Here is a 12,672-nt window from a genome sequence, read left to right as displayed (position 1 = left end):
AAGAGTGGCTATGCTGGCAGTATCGGCGTCTTGAGATCAAAGGTTTCTGACGACAGAGAGGAGCACTGTGTAATGAAGACAGACCACTAAGAACTGTAGCTGTCCTAAGTGTACAGACACCAGGCACCTCAGCTCTGAAAACTTGTGAAGTTAAGACTAATAGACCTGAAAATCTCCAGTTAGGATCTGAGGCTGTGATATTCTCAATAACATGTAGAAGAGTGAGGATATAGAAGGACCCAGTGGGGCCACCAAACAAAAGGATGTGACTGGGTATATGGAACACCCTTTTCAAGTCCAGGCCTTAAAAAAAACCTCAGCAAACCTGCAAGAACTGCAGTTGTAATTCCCCCTTTAGCAACAGGAAAATAACAGGGAGCTCTGAATGCTGGGACATTACAGCACATTTGCAAATAACTGGTTTATGGGCTAAAGATGTCTCCAAGAAGATTAAAAAATTAAAATTTAAAAAGTGCTCATGAGAAAAGACACTTGCAGCCAAGCCTGAAGATCAGAGTTCAGTTCCTGGGCACACATGTTAGGAGAGAGCTGACTCGTGCAAGTTATCTTCTTACCTTCACATACATGCATGCTATGGTATACTCACTTGCCTACCCTCCACACACACACACAATAAATAGATGTCACGTAAGTGTATGTCATGTAAAGAACTGCTGCATAGGCTATCATGTCCTGAAGCTGTTGCTAGAGTGCATTGTCAGGCGCTAGCTGGAGAATAGTTAACAGACTGTCTTCCTGGGGCTGAGACTGTCTGCCTGGGGCTGAGACTGTCTTCCTGGGGCTGAGACTGTCTGCCTGTGGGCTGAGACTGTCATCCTGGGGCTGAGAGTGTCTTCCTGGGGCTGAGACTGTCTTCCTGGCTGAGACTGTCTTCCTGGGGGCTGAGAGTGTCTTCCTGGGGGCTGAGACTGTCTTCCTGTGGGCTGAGACTGTCTTCCTGCGGGCTGAGACTGTCTTCCTGTGGGATGAGACTGTCTTCCTGGCTGAGAGTGTCTTCCTGTGGGCTGAGACTGTCTTCCTGGCTGAGAGTGTCTTCCTGTGGGCTGAGAGTGTCTTCCTGTGGGCTGAGAGTATCTTCCTGTGGGCTGAGAGTGTCTTCCTGTGGGCTGAGACTGTCTTCCTGTGGGCTGAGACTGTCTTCCTGGGGGCTGAGACTGTCTTCCTGGGGGCTGAGACTGTCTTCCTGTGGGCTGAGACTGTGCTAACAATGCAGTCGTAGAGCACACTGCAGCCCTGTGCCATCAAGACTGTGTTTACTGTAATATTTAAAACACTGACTTCTTAAAAATTGCAACAGAACTGGGGGTGGCCCACACCTTTATTTCTAACACTCAGAGAAGCAGAGGCAGGTGGATTGCTGTGAGTTTAAGGCCAGCGTGGTCTACAAAGTGAGGGTAAGACAGCCAAGGCTACACAAAGAAACCCTATCTCAAAACACCAAAAAACCAAAAACAAACCCCCCAAAAAGGTTTCTACCGAATATGTATCAGGGAATGCTGGCTTGTGATGACTTAGCTCAGCTTTGTTGTGGTGTGCCCTCAGTGCAGATGAATCCTTACTTTCTGTGGTCTCATTTGTCTGTGTCCCAGGCCATTGCCGCTCCTCTGTGGGCATGACTGTAGAAGAGAAACACACATAGATAAAAGACAGTGTAAGATACATAGGATCACAGATGAAGTGGAGCAGCAGCAGCCATGACGCAGCTTCTGGAAACCTGTAGTCATAACTCTGGATTCTTAGAAGGCACAGAGAGGTTCCGTGCACCCTGGGTCAGGGCAGCTCTTGGTACGCAGGAAGCAGGATGTTGTAGGATTGCTTGCCTATGGTAGAGAAGCAGGCTCAGGAATCTGGGCTGCTACTGTGGGTGTCTAGAAAAGAAAGATAAGAAATGTGAACACCAGAGAAAAATATCAATGGAATTAAAGACTGGTGATCAACAGAGAGATTAACCACACCGAAGGGTGCTTCTCTGGACATCAGTGAGATTAGTGAGCCTGTAGAGAGGATAGTGTGGAAGGAAACACTTGATGTCAGAAACCGGAGAGGCTGCGACATCTTGTGCAGTGAACGTCCTGCTGCGGTGAGTTGAGTCAGTGTGCAGTTTACCACCACATCCCAAAAGACAAAGCCTGTTACACCCAGGGAAGGAGCAGGCCGCGTGGGCGAGTCATGTCTGTTTACTCGGGAAACAGCCAGCACTTACTACCACCCACAAAGGAAGCACTACGCCTGGGGGGGCGTGACTGTGTCATCTGACAGAATTGACACGCTCTGAGGACTAATAGATGCCCACGTCACGGTTGCAGGACACGAGCCTGATGCACCAGAACCAGTTGCTTTCCCGTGTGGTCAGTTAGAGTCTGAAATTAAGACAGGAGCAGTGGCTGAAGAAATGGAGCAGTGCTACATCGCTCTTCGCCTCTGCTTGTGATGAATGTGGCGTGAGGAAGTCGTCCCCTACGACCGGGATTTTGTTTTTTAACCTCTTCAGAGTTGGAGTAGTAGGTCAAAACAGTGCACCCGTGTGTCCTGCCTTCTCCCAGCTGATGTCAGCGTGTCCCTGTCAGTGACCTGGGGGCTTCTGCCACCTCCCCGTTGTGTTATCCTGTTATTGACCTGTGGGAGCTGGCTTCCTCACGTCTCCTCCCCAGCACCTGCCATTTGCTGGATTAGAATGGGGACTTCATTACTGATGATGGCTGCTGGAGGGGCTGTGGCTGTTCTGTGCTCTGGGTCCCTTCTGCTTCTAAAATGCTGATCCATATTTAAAAATTAGACTATTTTATGTGTATAAGTATTTTGCCTGCATATATGTATGTGTACTTGTGTGTGCCTGGAGCCCACAGAGGTCAGAAGTGGGCAGCAGCTGCTCTGGAAGTAGAGTTACAGATGAATCTGAGCTGCTGTGTGTGTGTGTGTGTGTGCGCGCACATATATATGTGTGTGAGTATGCATGTATGTGTGTATGCTAGGAATTGAACCCATGTCCTTTGCAAAGCATCCAGTGCTCTGAACTGCAGCCCATGTGTTGCTTTCTGTCTGTGTCTCGTCCTGTGGCATTCAATAAATCCATGTGGGATTGATTTGTTGAATATTAACATCTGATTGGGAGTTGGATGCCCACATGTCATCATATCAGACTGATGTGTCTTCACTCTCTGTCTCATGATTTGCCTCCAGTGCTCTGTGATTAGTGTCTTGCTAATCACCAGGAGCTTTCCTCCACATTTCTTTGTAGTTTTACAGCACAACAAAGCATTGTTGTCTATATTGATAATTCTCAGTGATCCTGTTGTAGCCTTGTTATAATAGATTACACACGTGCACACTCTCTCTCTCTCTCTCTCTCTCTCTCTCTCTCACACACACACACACACACACACACATACACCTTTGAATTGGCCGTTCTGGCCTTAGCTTGCAGATGTGAAGAAAACACTTTTTCATAATTTGCTGCTCAATAGTTGTTATTTCATAGTTGTTACTTTAAAATCTTGATTATGGGGCTGGCGAGATGGCTCAGTGGTTAAGAGCACTCCCTGCTCTCGCAGAGAACTCGGGTTTGTTTGCCAGCACCCACGTGTGGCTCACGACTGCCTGTCCCTCCAGCTCCAGGGATCTGATCCCGTCTTGTGATCTCTGTGGGCTCCTGAATGCACATGGTGCACAGAAACACGCTCACCTTCATCTACCGTAAAAAAGAATAAATATAAAACATTGGTTGTATAGGTGTGTGTAGGTGTGTGTGCGTGTGAGTGTAGGAACCTTGGACCTCGAGTTACAGGCAGCTGTGACACGGCCAGTGTCAGTGCTGGGGACTGAATCCGGGCCATCCTCAAGAGCAGTACACATGTCTGCTGGCTGGGCAGTATCCCCAGCCCCAGAATGTTGTCATTTTTAACAGCATCCGGTCATTTTGGGCAGTATGAACATTTCACCAGCTTTGGGTTGCGTGTGGTCTGAGGTTCAGAACCACAAGCCTGGCGTTAGATCCCTGCCTCGCACACACGGCTGCTTCCTGGGCTTGGTCCTCTGTGCGCTGACATGTCAGGCTGAAGCAGTGTGAGGTGCCGTGACAGGACTGGGGAGGTCCTTCCCTCGAGAGCTTTGAGGACAGCGTGGCGGCCGTGAGCGTTTTTCAGTGTGCAGGCTGTGTTGACCACGTGGCTGCCGTCAGGCCAGCTGAGGAGCTCTGCGAGAAGAGTAGGCTGTGTGCACACCCACAGCAGCTCAGTGTCACCGAGAACAGTCGTCTCTGAGAAGCTGCTTGTTGACCCTGGAGCAGCTGTGTGCGAGCCACACGCATTTAGTTGTGTTCGAGCTCTGTGCTTTGATACATGATTCCGTTGTTCACGCGTTTGTAATTAAGACGACTTTTAATTATAGTTAAGATGTCTATCTACCTGGCACGCCGTTGCAAAGTTCTTGATATGTTGGATTTATATTCTTTTTGTTCCAAAGGTCTTAGTTTCTTAACATGTTTTTAGAATTAACCTATAAGGGCAGTTTTATACCAGGACCCCAGACAAGTGTGATGGAAGCGGAGTAGTCTCATGTTGCCTAAGCTATGTCATCTGGGGGTTGGGAGGCCGGGGCATGAGCTGTCCCACGGCCCACACGCGTGCACTGTTGCATGGCGCCTCTTACGCCCTGGTGCTGGGAGCGCGTTGAACGCCGCCAGGTGGCGGGTGCTGTCAGGTGAGGGCACGTGAGCCATCTGACGCGTGGCTCTTCCAGGTGGCGGGTGCTGTCAGGTGAGGGCACGTGAGCCATCTGACGCGTGGCTCTTCCAGGTGGCGGGTGCTGTTAGGTGAGGGCACGTGAGCCGTCTGACGCGTGGCTCTTCCTTGTCCAGCAGAGAAACCCAGGTAGGCACACGGGTGCCAGTGGAGGCTGAGGAGTGTGTAAGCAGGTAGAGATGAAGCGCACCAGAGGACGTGCACGGTCCTCTAACAGCCCCCTCCTCCACGTCCCGTTTGTGTCTCCCACTGGTCTGGTCTATCTCCCACCCTTTTCTTCAAGCTGGTTATGGCATCTTTTGATTAGCCTCATTTTAATGTGTGCCTCTTTCAGTGTTTATCTCGATTAAAGTGAAACAGAGCCTGTTGCGATGGCTTTGGCTCTTCCTTGTATAATTTTTCCTTTAGGCAGATAAATTGCCTCATTTTCTATGCTCCCGTCACTGTAAATTCCCAGTCCCTCTGATGGACTACAAACAGGCCTGAAGCGCAGACACCACACTGTCTGGCAGCCCTGGTCTTCAGGCCTCTTCTGGATGCCTCTCTTTTGCTCTGGACTGTTGGCATTGTCTTTGTTCACACTCAGCTATGATAGGTCAGGGATTTTCTTCCCAGCCTCCTCTGCTACTTCCCAACCTCCAAGCCTCTGACTGGGGCCAGCTTTCTCTTGCTTTTTTTTTTCTGTGGAGGTATATAGGATTTTCTTTTTGTTCCCAGAGTTCTAGAAATAACTAAATTCACAGAGACATGTTTTGCTGGGAGACTTTCATTTGTGAGTGTGGGAGCTGTCTGAATGCTCCGTTAGGCCTCATGTGGGCTAGTCTCTTCAGGAAGTTTTTCTCAGCCCAAGGGGTCTGAATTGAATGCTCCAGACTCCTGTGTAGGGAGTTGGTATAAGAGCATCCAGTGGGCATGGAGGTGCCAATGTCCTGGTCACTCGTGTGAGCCCGTCTCAGCATGGCCATGTTTAGGGCTGGCCTTTGTCCTCCTTCAGCTGACCTCAGCACCCATTTTGGGCCCATCCACGGATGATGAGCCTTTGTTTTCTGCTGTGTGGCACAGGACAGCAGCTTCCTGGCAGGCTGCACGATGGCAGGAGTGTAATCTTTCCACACCTTCTCGGTTGGGCGCCTGTTCCTTCTAGGGCCATGCAGTGGGGAGTTGCCATGCTGTTTGCTGGCTTTTCTGCCGAGAGGCACTCAGTGTTGCTTTCTGCCGTGTCAACAATCACTGGCCTCTTCCTGTCCTTCCTGTTTGCCTGTGGTAACTGTGGTAGCCCTCTCGAACTGTGGTTCACGTTAGTCCATGATTAAATGAGCTCTGCCTGTTCCTCCTGGGCACCGGTAGTCACCCCCCTTTCCCTGTGTCTGTTTCTGACTGAAATGTGGATAGGTAAGTCATGTCCAATTTTGAAGTCTGTATCCGTTTTCTCCGTGCTGCCTGAGAGCGTGCTGTGGTTCATGTTTGCTCTGGTCTCCTCCATCATTCGTTCTGCTTCTGCAGTCACTTAGGAAGCTGAGCTCTGGGACAGTGAGACCCCAGAAGTAACAGCCCCCGTGTAACCTGCACTCGGAGTCTAGGGGAGCATTCGGGCGTCCTGGCTGAGTTCTGCAGCCCCATGGTGGAGCCTGCTCTCCTCTTCTGCTTCTCGTGGCTTCTTCCCCTGTGGCGCCATCGCCACCTCAGTGTTCTTCTGTGGTCTGGCCCTGCTGTCTTACATGTCTGAATGCACAGGGTGGGCAGGGGCGGTGTGCCCATCACCACCTCCCCTTTTTCCTCGCTCACTGTCGTCTTTCTTTTATTTTCTGCCTTCTCTTTAAGGCCCCCCTCGCTTTCCTCGTGGTTTTAGCTGCATCTCTTTTGCTTGTGCTCTCTTGTGCTTTAATATATGCCACAGCACTGGTCCACCCCAGGCACTAGTTTTACTTATGCATCTTTTTATTTTTATTTTTATTTTTATTTTTATTTTTATTTTTATTTTTATTTTTATTTTGAGACAATAGTTCTCACTGCCCTGGGACTCACTGTGTAGACCAGGCTAGCCTTGGACTCAGACATGCATTTCTGCCCCCAGTGCTGGGGGTTAAAGGCATGCACTGCATGCCTGACTGTTTTAGTTTTGATAAAGAGACTCACTCTTAGCTCAAGCTGGCCTGGAACTCACTATGCAGCCCCGGGCTGGCCTAGACTCAGGGTAGTCCTTGGTCCTCCTCTCAAGTGTGGTGTCATAGGCAGAAGCCACTGAAGAGCTGGCAGAATCTCCAGCTTTCTGTACAGGAGATTTGATGTTTTCTGTGCCTCTTCCAACAAGCCTTAGCTTCCTCAAGTGGCCAAGTGTACTCGCTGAGTGATCCTGGAAGCAACAGGAAGAGACGTTAACTGTGCTGGATGACTTCAAATGCTCTGCGGCTGTGTGCACCTGCAGCATTCGTCAGCACCCTGCCACTGTCACAGCTCCCACAGAGCACACCTGCGGGTTTCTGGCAGGTGCGAGGTTGATCTGACAATGAGTGTCATGCCTTGGTGTTTTATAAGGGTGTAAACTATCAGGAGGGCTTGAGTACAGTGTATTCTTAGACTACTTCTTGGATTATATCAAAATGCTACAGTACCAGACTTTGGCTTCATCTGCTAGAAAAACATAAATTCATTAAAATAACAGTTTAAAAATCTGCCTTGCTTTTGAGGCATTTTCTTTTCAAAGGGGAGTCAGGCTCCCAGTCAGCTTATTTGGGCAGGTCCCACAGGCAGGGAGTGGCTGCCATGTCCATTAGCATTGTGAGCAAGCATCTGACCGGTCCGTTTGCCATTTCTCACCAGTGATGGTAGGTGGCTGTGGGGGCAGATTTCTGCTTTTGGAGTACATTCCAGCTTCCAGGCATTGTACCCTGATTCAGGAAACCTGTGGAGGGCATGGACAAGGAAAGCCTATACAGCAGCCTGAAGGATAACAGGTTCTCTCAGCGATGCAGAGAGGCTCTGAAGCGAAATACGATAGGACACTATAGATCTGGCAGAATTAACGTTCACATGAATGTAACAAAGTCAAGCCACCATCTCAAGGAAACTTCAGAACTCACACCACGGAAGCAGGATAACAGTCCCTCTGGACTGAATGGCCTGGCCTGAACTTGGACTGGTGGACCCAGGGTTTCAGTGTTTTCCCTGGGCAGGTTCTTTACAAAGACAGAGACCATACAGCCACAGGCAGAAGACATAGGTGTCCAGATCCGAGCAGAGCCTGAGTGGCTGTTGTTCCTCAGCTATCCTCTGTCAAGTCCAGTTCTCTGTCCTCCACTGTCTTCATGCCAGTTTCCTTGGGGCATGCCGTGTCTTGTGGAAGTAGGTGTTGTGAAGCAATGGTTGTCTAGACCCAGGGTTGGAGGCTCCCACAAAAGCTGTTTCTGTGATTGGAGAACTGTTCACTGAGGCCTCACCCATGCCAGAAGCGCCACTGAGGAGCAGCCACTGACGTCGGTATTTGGGAGTGGAGAGATTTCAAATGACTGTTTCTGGTTGGAATACTTCCTGGGTTATGTACTGGAGAATAACATACATTTTGTCTTGTTTTAGGGTGTGAGACATTGGGGATTTAGACAAACAACTTGTAAACAAAGAAAAAATACACAAAGAGCAGTTTTAGAATAGTTTTAGGTTAAGAGCAAGATTGAGAGGCAAGTAGAGTGATTTTCCCATTCCATTGCCATAGTCATGATTGCTGTTGCTGGCGTCAACCTGACAGAAGGCACGTTTCTTAGTTTGGCCCGAGAGCTATAACCTGGGAGATAAATTAACTGAAAGATGAGCTTCATCGCGTGTGTGGCTTCCTGTGCTGTGACAGTATCCCTGAGGTTCTTGGTTGCAAAGAAGACAGGTGGATTTTGGCTTGTGGTTTTGGAGCCGAGATGGGTTCCACCCAGGCACTCTTGGCTTTGCTCCTCGGCCTATGGCCTGAGCTGCCCATCCTGCAGACAGAAACCAGGACTCAAATCTTCAAACTGTGCTTCAAAGAACTGGCCATCTGAGAAGACAGTGGGTTAGCGTCCTAAAGATCTGTCAGCATTTCATCCTCAGCCAGAAGATCAGAGGGCGTCAGCCTCTGGAAGGTTCATTCCACAGTCTGTACCATAAGAATACACTCATGCTTCATACTCTACGAGGGCACACACACACACACACACACACACACACACACACACACACACAGGCACACACACACACAGGCACATAGGCACACACACAGGCACACACGCACACAGGCACACACACACACACGAATCTGTTCTGAGTCTGTGAGCAAGCATAGATGCCATCCTAAGAACTCACTTGGCAATGCCAGATGTGATGGCCATGGCCCTTGTCCCCACCGTACCCACACTACAGAGAGGAGCCGAGAGGAGAAAGCCCAACACTGAATCCCAGAGGTAAGGTGGACTGCCTGTCAGGACAGACTGATTGCCATTGTGTCTCCTCCTTAGCTAAGGGGCCAGTGGCCACATCCACTTCTAGGGTGCACACGCAGTGTCCTTCCATCCTTCCTGGGGTCCCTCCACTACAGCTTCACTACCTCCAGACAGCACTCTGAGCTGCTTCTAACACATGGACGTCCGGGAAGTGTTCAAAGTCCAAACTATTACACACATTTCACAACAAATCACCTACCAAGGTTCAGCCAGCCTCCGCAGGCTAACTCCAGTCAGTTGGAGGCGGCCAGCGGATCAGGCTGTGTTCCAAATGGGCAAACGCTGCCGTGTGCCCACAGCTCCGTGCTGCCATGCTGCCTCAGTCTGTCATCTGTGCTACCTGATGCATGACTCCACCGGCTTCTTCAGCCGCAGATCTGTGCTAACATAGCTACATTTTAATAATAAAAAAGGGTTCTGCAGAGGACAGACAAGGCATGGCCCCCTGGAGCCAGAATTACAGTTGTTAGCTGCCTAATGTAGATGCTGGGAACCCAGTTCAAGTCTTCTGGAAGAGTAGCAAGCAGTCTTAACTGCTGAGCCATCTCTGCAGCCCCTAAAAATTATCACTTTAACATCTCTTCATTCATGTTGCTGTCATCTACCGTTTGCCTTTGCATAGTTATGCAATGACGTGTGCACGTCACTGTGGTGTCTTTGAAGCTGTCTTCATTGCACTAAGAGTCTGCTCTTGCAGCTATCCCTGACCCTTCGCCTTGCATGCCCCAGCGGGATTCAGTCTGCAGCTCTCGGTTTGCTGTCCTTTGTGACATGCGTGGAAATTCCCCCTCTGTTCACGACCAGTGTTTGCTTATTGTCTTAGCCTCCGAAGGACATCTTGGCTGTTTCTGGCGGTCACGAAAAAGCTGCCGTCACTTCCTTGGTCATTTTCTCTGTGGCCGTATCTTCAGTCCCTTTGGCAGACGGCAGGGGCACCAGTGCTGAGTCATTATGGAGGGAGACTGCCCAGCTGCCTTCCACAGGAGCCGTGTTCCCACCCTCTATGGGGCAGGCTGGTGTTCCGAGTCCTCCTTGGCCGTTGGTGTCAAGTCCCCTTGCATGTTCAGGAGGTGTTTACCACCGAGCTCCACCCCAGAAACACGCAAGGGTTGTGCATATGTTTGGGGTATGGTGTGGTATCAGAACACACGTGCCCTGCGCAGTGAGTGTGGTGGGGGTGTACCTCCACCTCGTGTTCAGTTCTCCACAAGCTGTTCTGAACTAGACAACTATTTGTGTGAGCCTTGCACACCCCCGTCCCAGCCCCTGAGCCTGCTCTGCAGGTGAGCTTTACAAGGTCATTTGCTTTTAGTTCCTGATGTGTCTGTCTGTCTCTCTGGCTTCATGGTGGCAGGCCCCTGCTCCACTCCTGTTTGGCCCACCTGGAAGTCGGCTGTTGCTGCTTATTGCTGAGTTTGAAGAGTATGTGTGTGTGTTTGGGCACGAGGTGTGTGCCTACGTTGTCTTTGGCAGAGCAGATGCTTTTTAATTTTGAAGACATCCACTTATCAATCATTCTTTCATGACTGTGTGTGCTGGCTGCTTTTATGTCAACTTGACACAGCTAGAGTCACTGGAGGAAGAGGGAGCCTTCTTAGGATCAGCTTCCAGGGAAGGAGTACATTTTCTGGTCTCCTCAGGTGCCACACCTGTACAGGCAAGACCCCGGCACATAAAAACAGATGCAGATCCCAAATAAAAGATGGGGATTAACGCAAACCAAGACTCCATTTAGAAGATGCTTTTGGTCTCATTTTATCTATCTATTTATTTTTGCTTTTGGTAAAAATTATGTTTTTCTACCTATGGTTAAAAGATGTAAAACAGGAAAATTTTATGTTGATGAATTTACGTTGAGTAATTTTTGAGATTCAGTGTTACAGCTGAGCAAACACCACGCTGCTGTGTGTTATATGGGGCAGCTACATGTGGCTGTCACCTTACATAGCTGACTGTGTCTCTCCCCACCACCTCTCCCACCATCCTGAGTCTAGACCAGCCTTGGATTTGCAGTCTTCTTGCCTTTGCTTCCGAAGTGTTTGCAAGTCTGTTTTCCAAGCACCAAGATCCCTTTCTTCCAATAGCAACGTTGTAATTTGTCATGATTGTTAGCATTTCTTGGAAGACAAGTTACCTTGGAAATATTTGTTTTATTTTTAGCCATTTGTCACAATTAAAATGTTAATATCTAAAAAAAATATGGTGATGATTGAGCACCTAAATATTCATAGCTGTGACTTGGTTCACTGGGGCATTTATGCCCAGTCCAATATTGTTACAGGCATGTGCCTGGAGAGAGGCCAGGAGTCTTCACACAGTAGGTTTTGAATTGGTATTTTGTGGATTTTTTAAAAACTAGTTTCAGAGTGTATTTTTCTTGGGAAATGTTTGGACTTTACATGCCCAGGAAAAAGGCCCTTCCTAGCTGGGAGTGCTCGTGCCTGTGTAAGCCGTAAGCCTTTATTATGATTGTTCGTAGGCTGAGCAAACAACTCAAGTCTTCTATTTCTGCTTACTCAGAATAGGTTTATTTTTGAATAAGATTGATTTTCAGTATGATCAGCCTTCTATTAAAGAGAAAACCCATCACATGTGATTTGAGAACATCGCCTTGGCAGTGGTTTTTCTCTTGCCCTTGGTTCTGCTGTTGGAATGGCAGTGACCTTGGGTGCCTTTCTGTGTGAATGCTTACCCCCAGCGCTCACTATTTTCTGGTAGCTTGCCCGTTGCCTGCCTCTGGCTTCATCATCTCCCTTCTGCTGACTTAGGCAGTATTTCTTCAGTCTCTTATCTCTGGGCTTTGATGCATATGTTCTGAAGGTGGCCACCGTGACTTTGGGTAGCAGCAGATGGCAAACCTTCAGGCCGCCACCAGCTAAACTGACGCTAAGTTGGGGAGTTCACGTTTGATGAAGAATCAGGAGTGCATATGAAAGCTTTCACTGCCTAAATACCTTCTAATTAAAAAATTAGCATACGAAAACCTTTGCAGCTGCCTGAGCATTTGAAGAAAATGAAAATTAGTTGTTTTCTTAGAAATTATTTACCAGTTCAGTTTCTCATTGCTGTGCCTCTGAACAGCTTTCTCTGTTGTCCCAGTTTGATTTTGGCAGGAGTTGGGGCAGTAGCTAGGTGATTAGGACTGAAATAGGGGCCTTCAGAAGTCACAAATGTTTGTACACTTTAAATTAAGGTACCTTGAATTTTAACTACTAAAACTCTATATATCTTGAGCACTAACGCCACACGGTTCGGTAGATTTGCTCTGCTGTTTTCTACCTGGGAAAATGTTCAAAGGATGCAGGCCTGCTGTCTCCCATGTGACTGTGACTGTTTATAGGGGGGCTCTGTGCTAGTGCTGATGACCCAGTGACACACTAAAACTCCACGTTCTAGCCTCCAGAGAAATTTCAGAATGTCATGCCTAGATCCTAGAAGGCTGGAACATT

At 48.7% G+C, this 12,672-nt stretch overlaps 1 protein-coding gene across 7 annotated transcripts in view; it reads left to right on the top strand.

Annotated features, from left to right (window-relative positions):
- The window catches only part of Rps6kc1 (ribosomal protein S6 kinase C1), a 126,657-nt gene that overhangs the window by 72,097 nt on the left and 41,888 nt on the right, over window positions 1-12,672 (top strand). The window lies entirely within an intron of this gene.

Source organism: Meriones unguiculatus, chromosome 11, assembly GCF_030254825.1.
Source record: "Meriones unguiculatus strain TT.TT164.6M chromosome 11, Bangor_MerUng_6.1, whole genome shotgun sequence".
NCBI lineage: Eukaryota > Metazoa > Chordata > Mammalia > Rodentia > Muridae > Meriones > Meriones unguiculatus.
The sequence above is the reverse complement of the archived record's forward strand: the minus strand, read 5'-3'. Positions and strand labels throughout refer to the sequence as shown.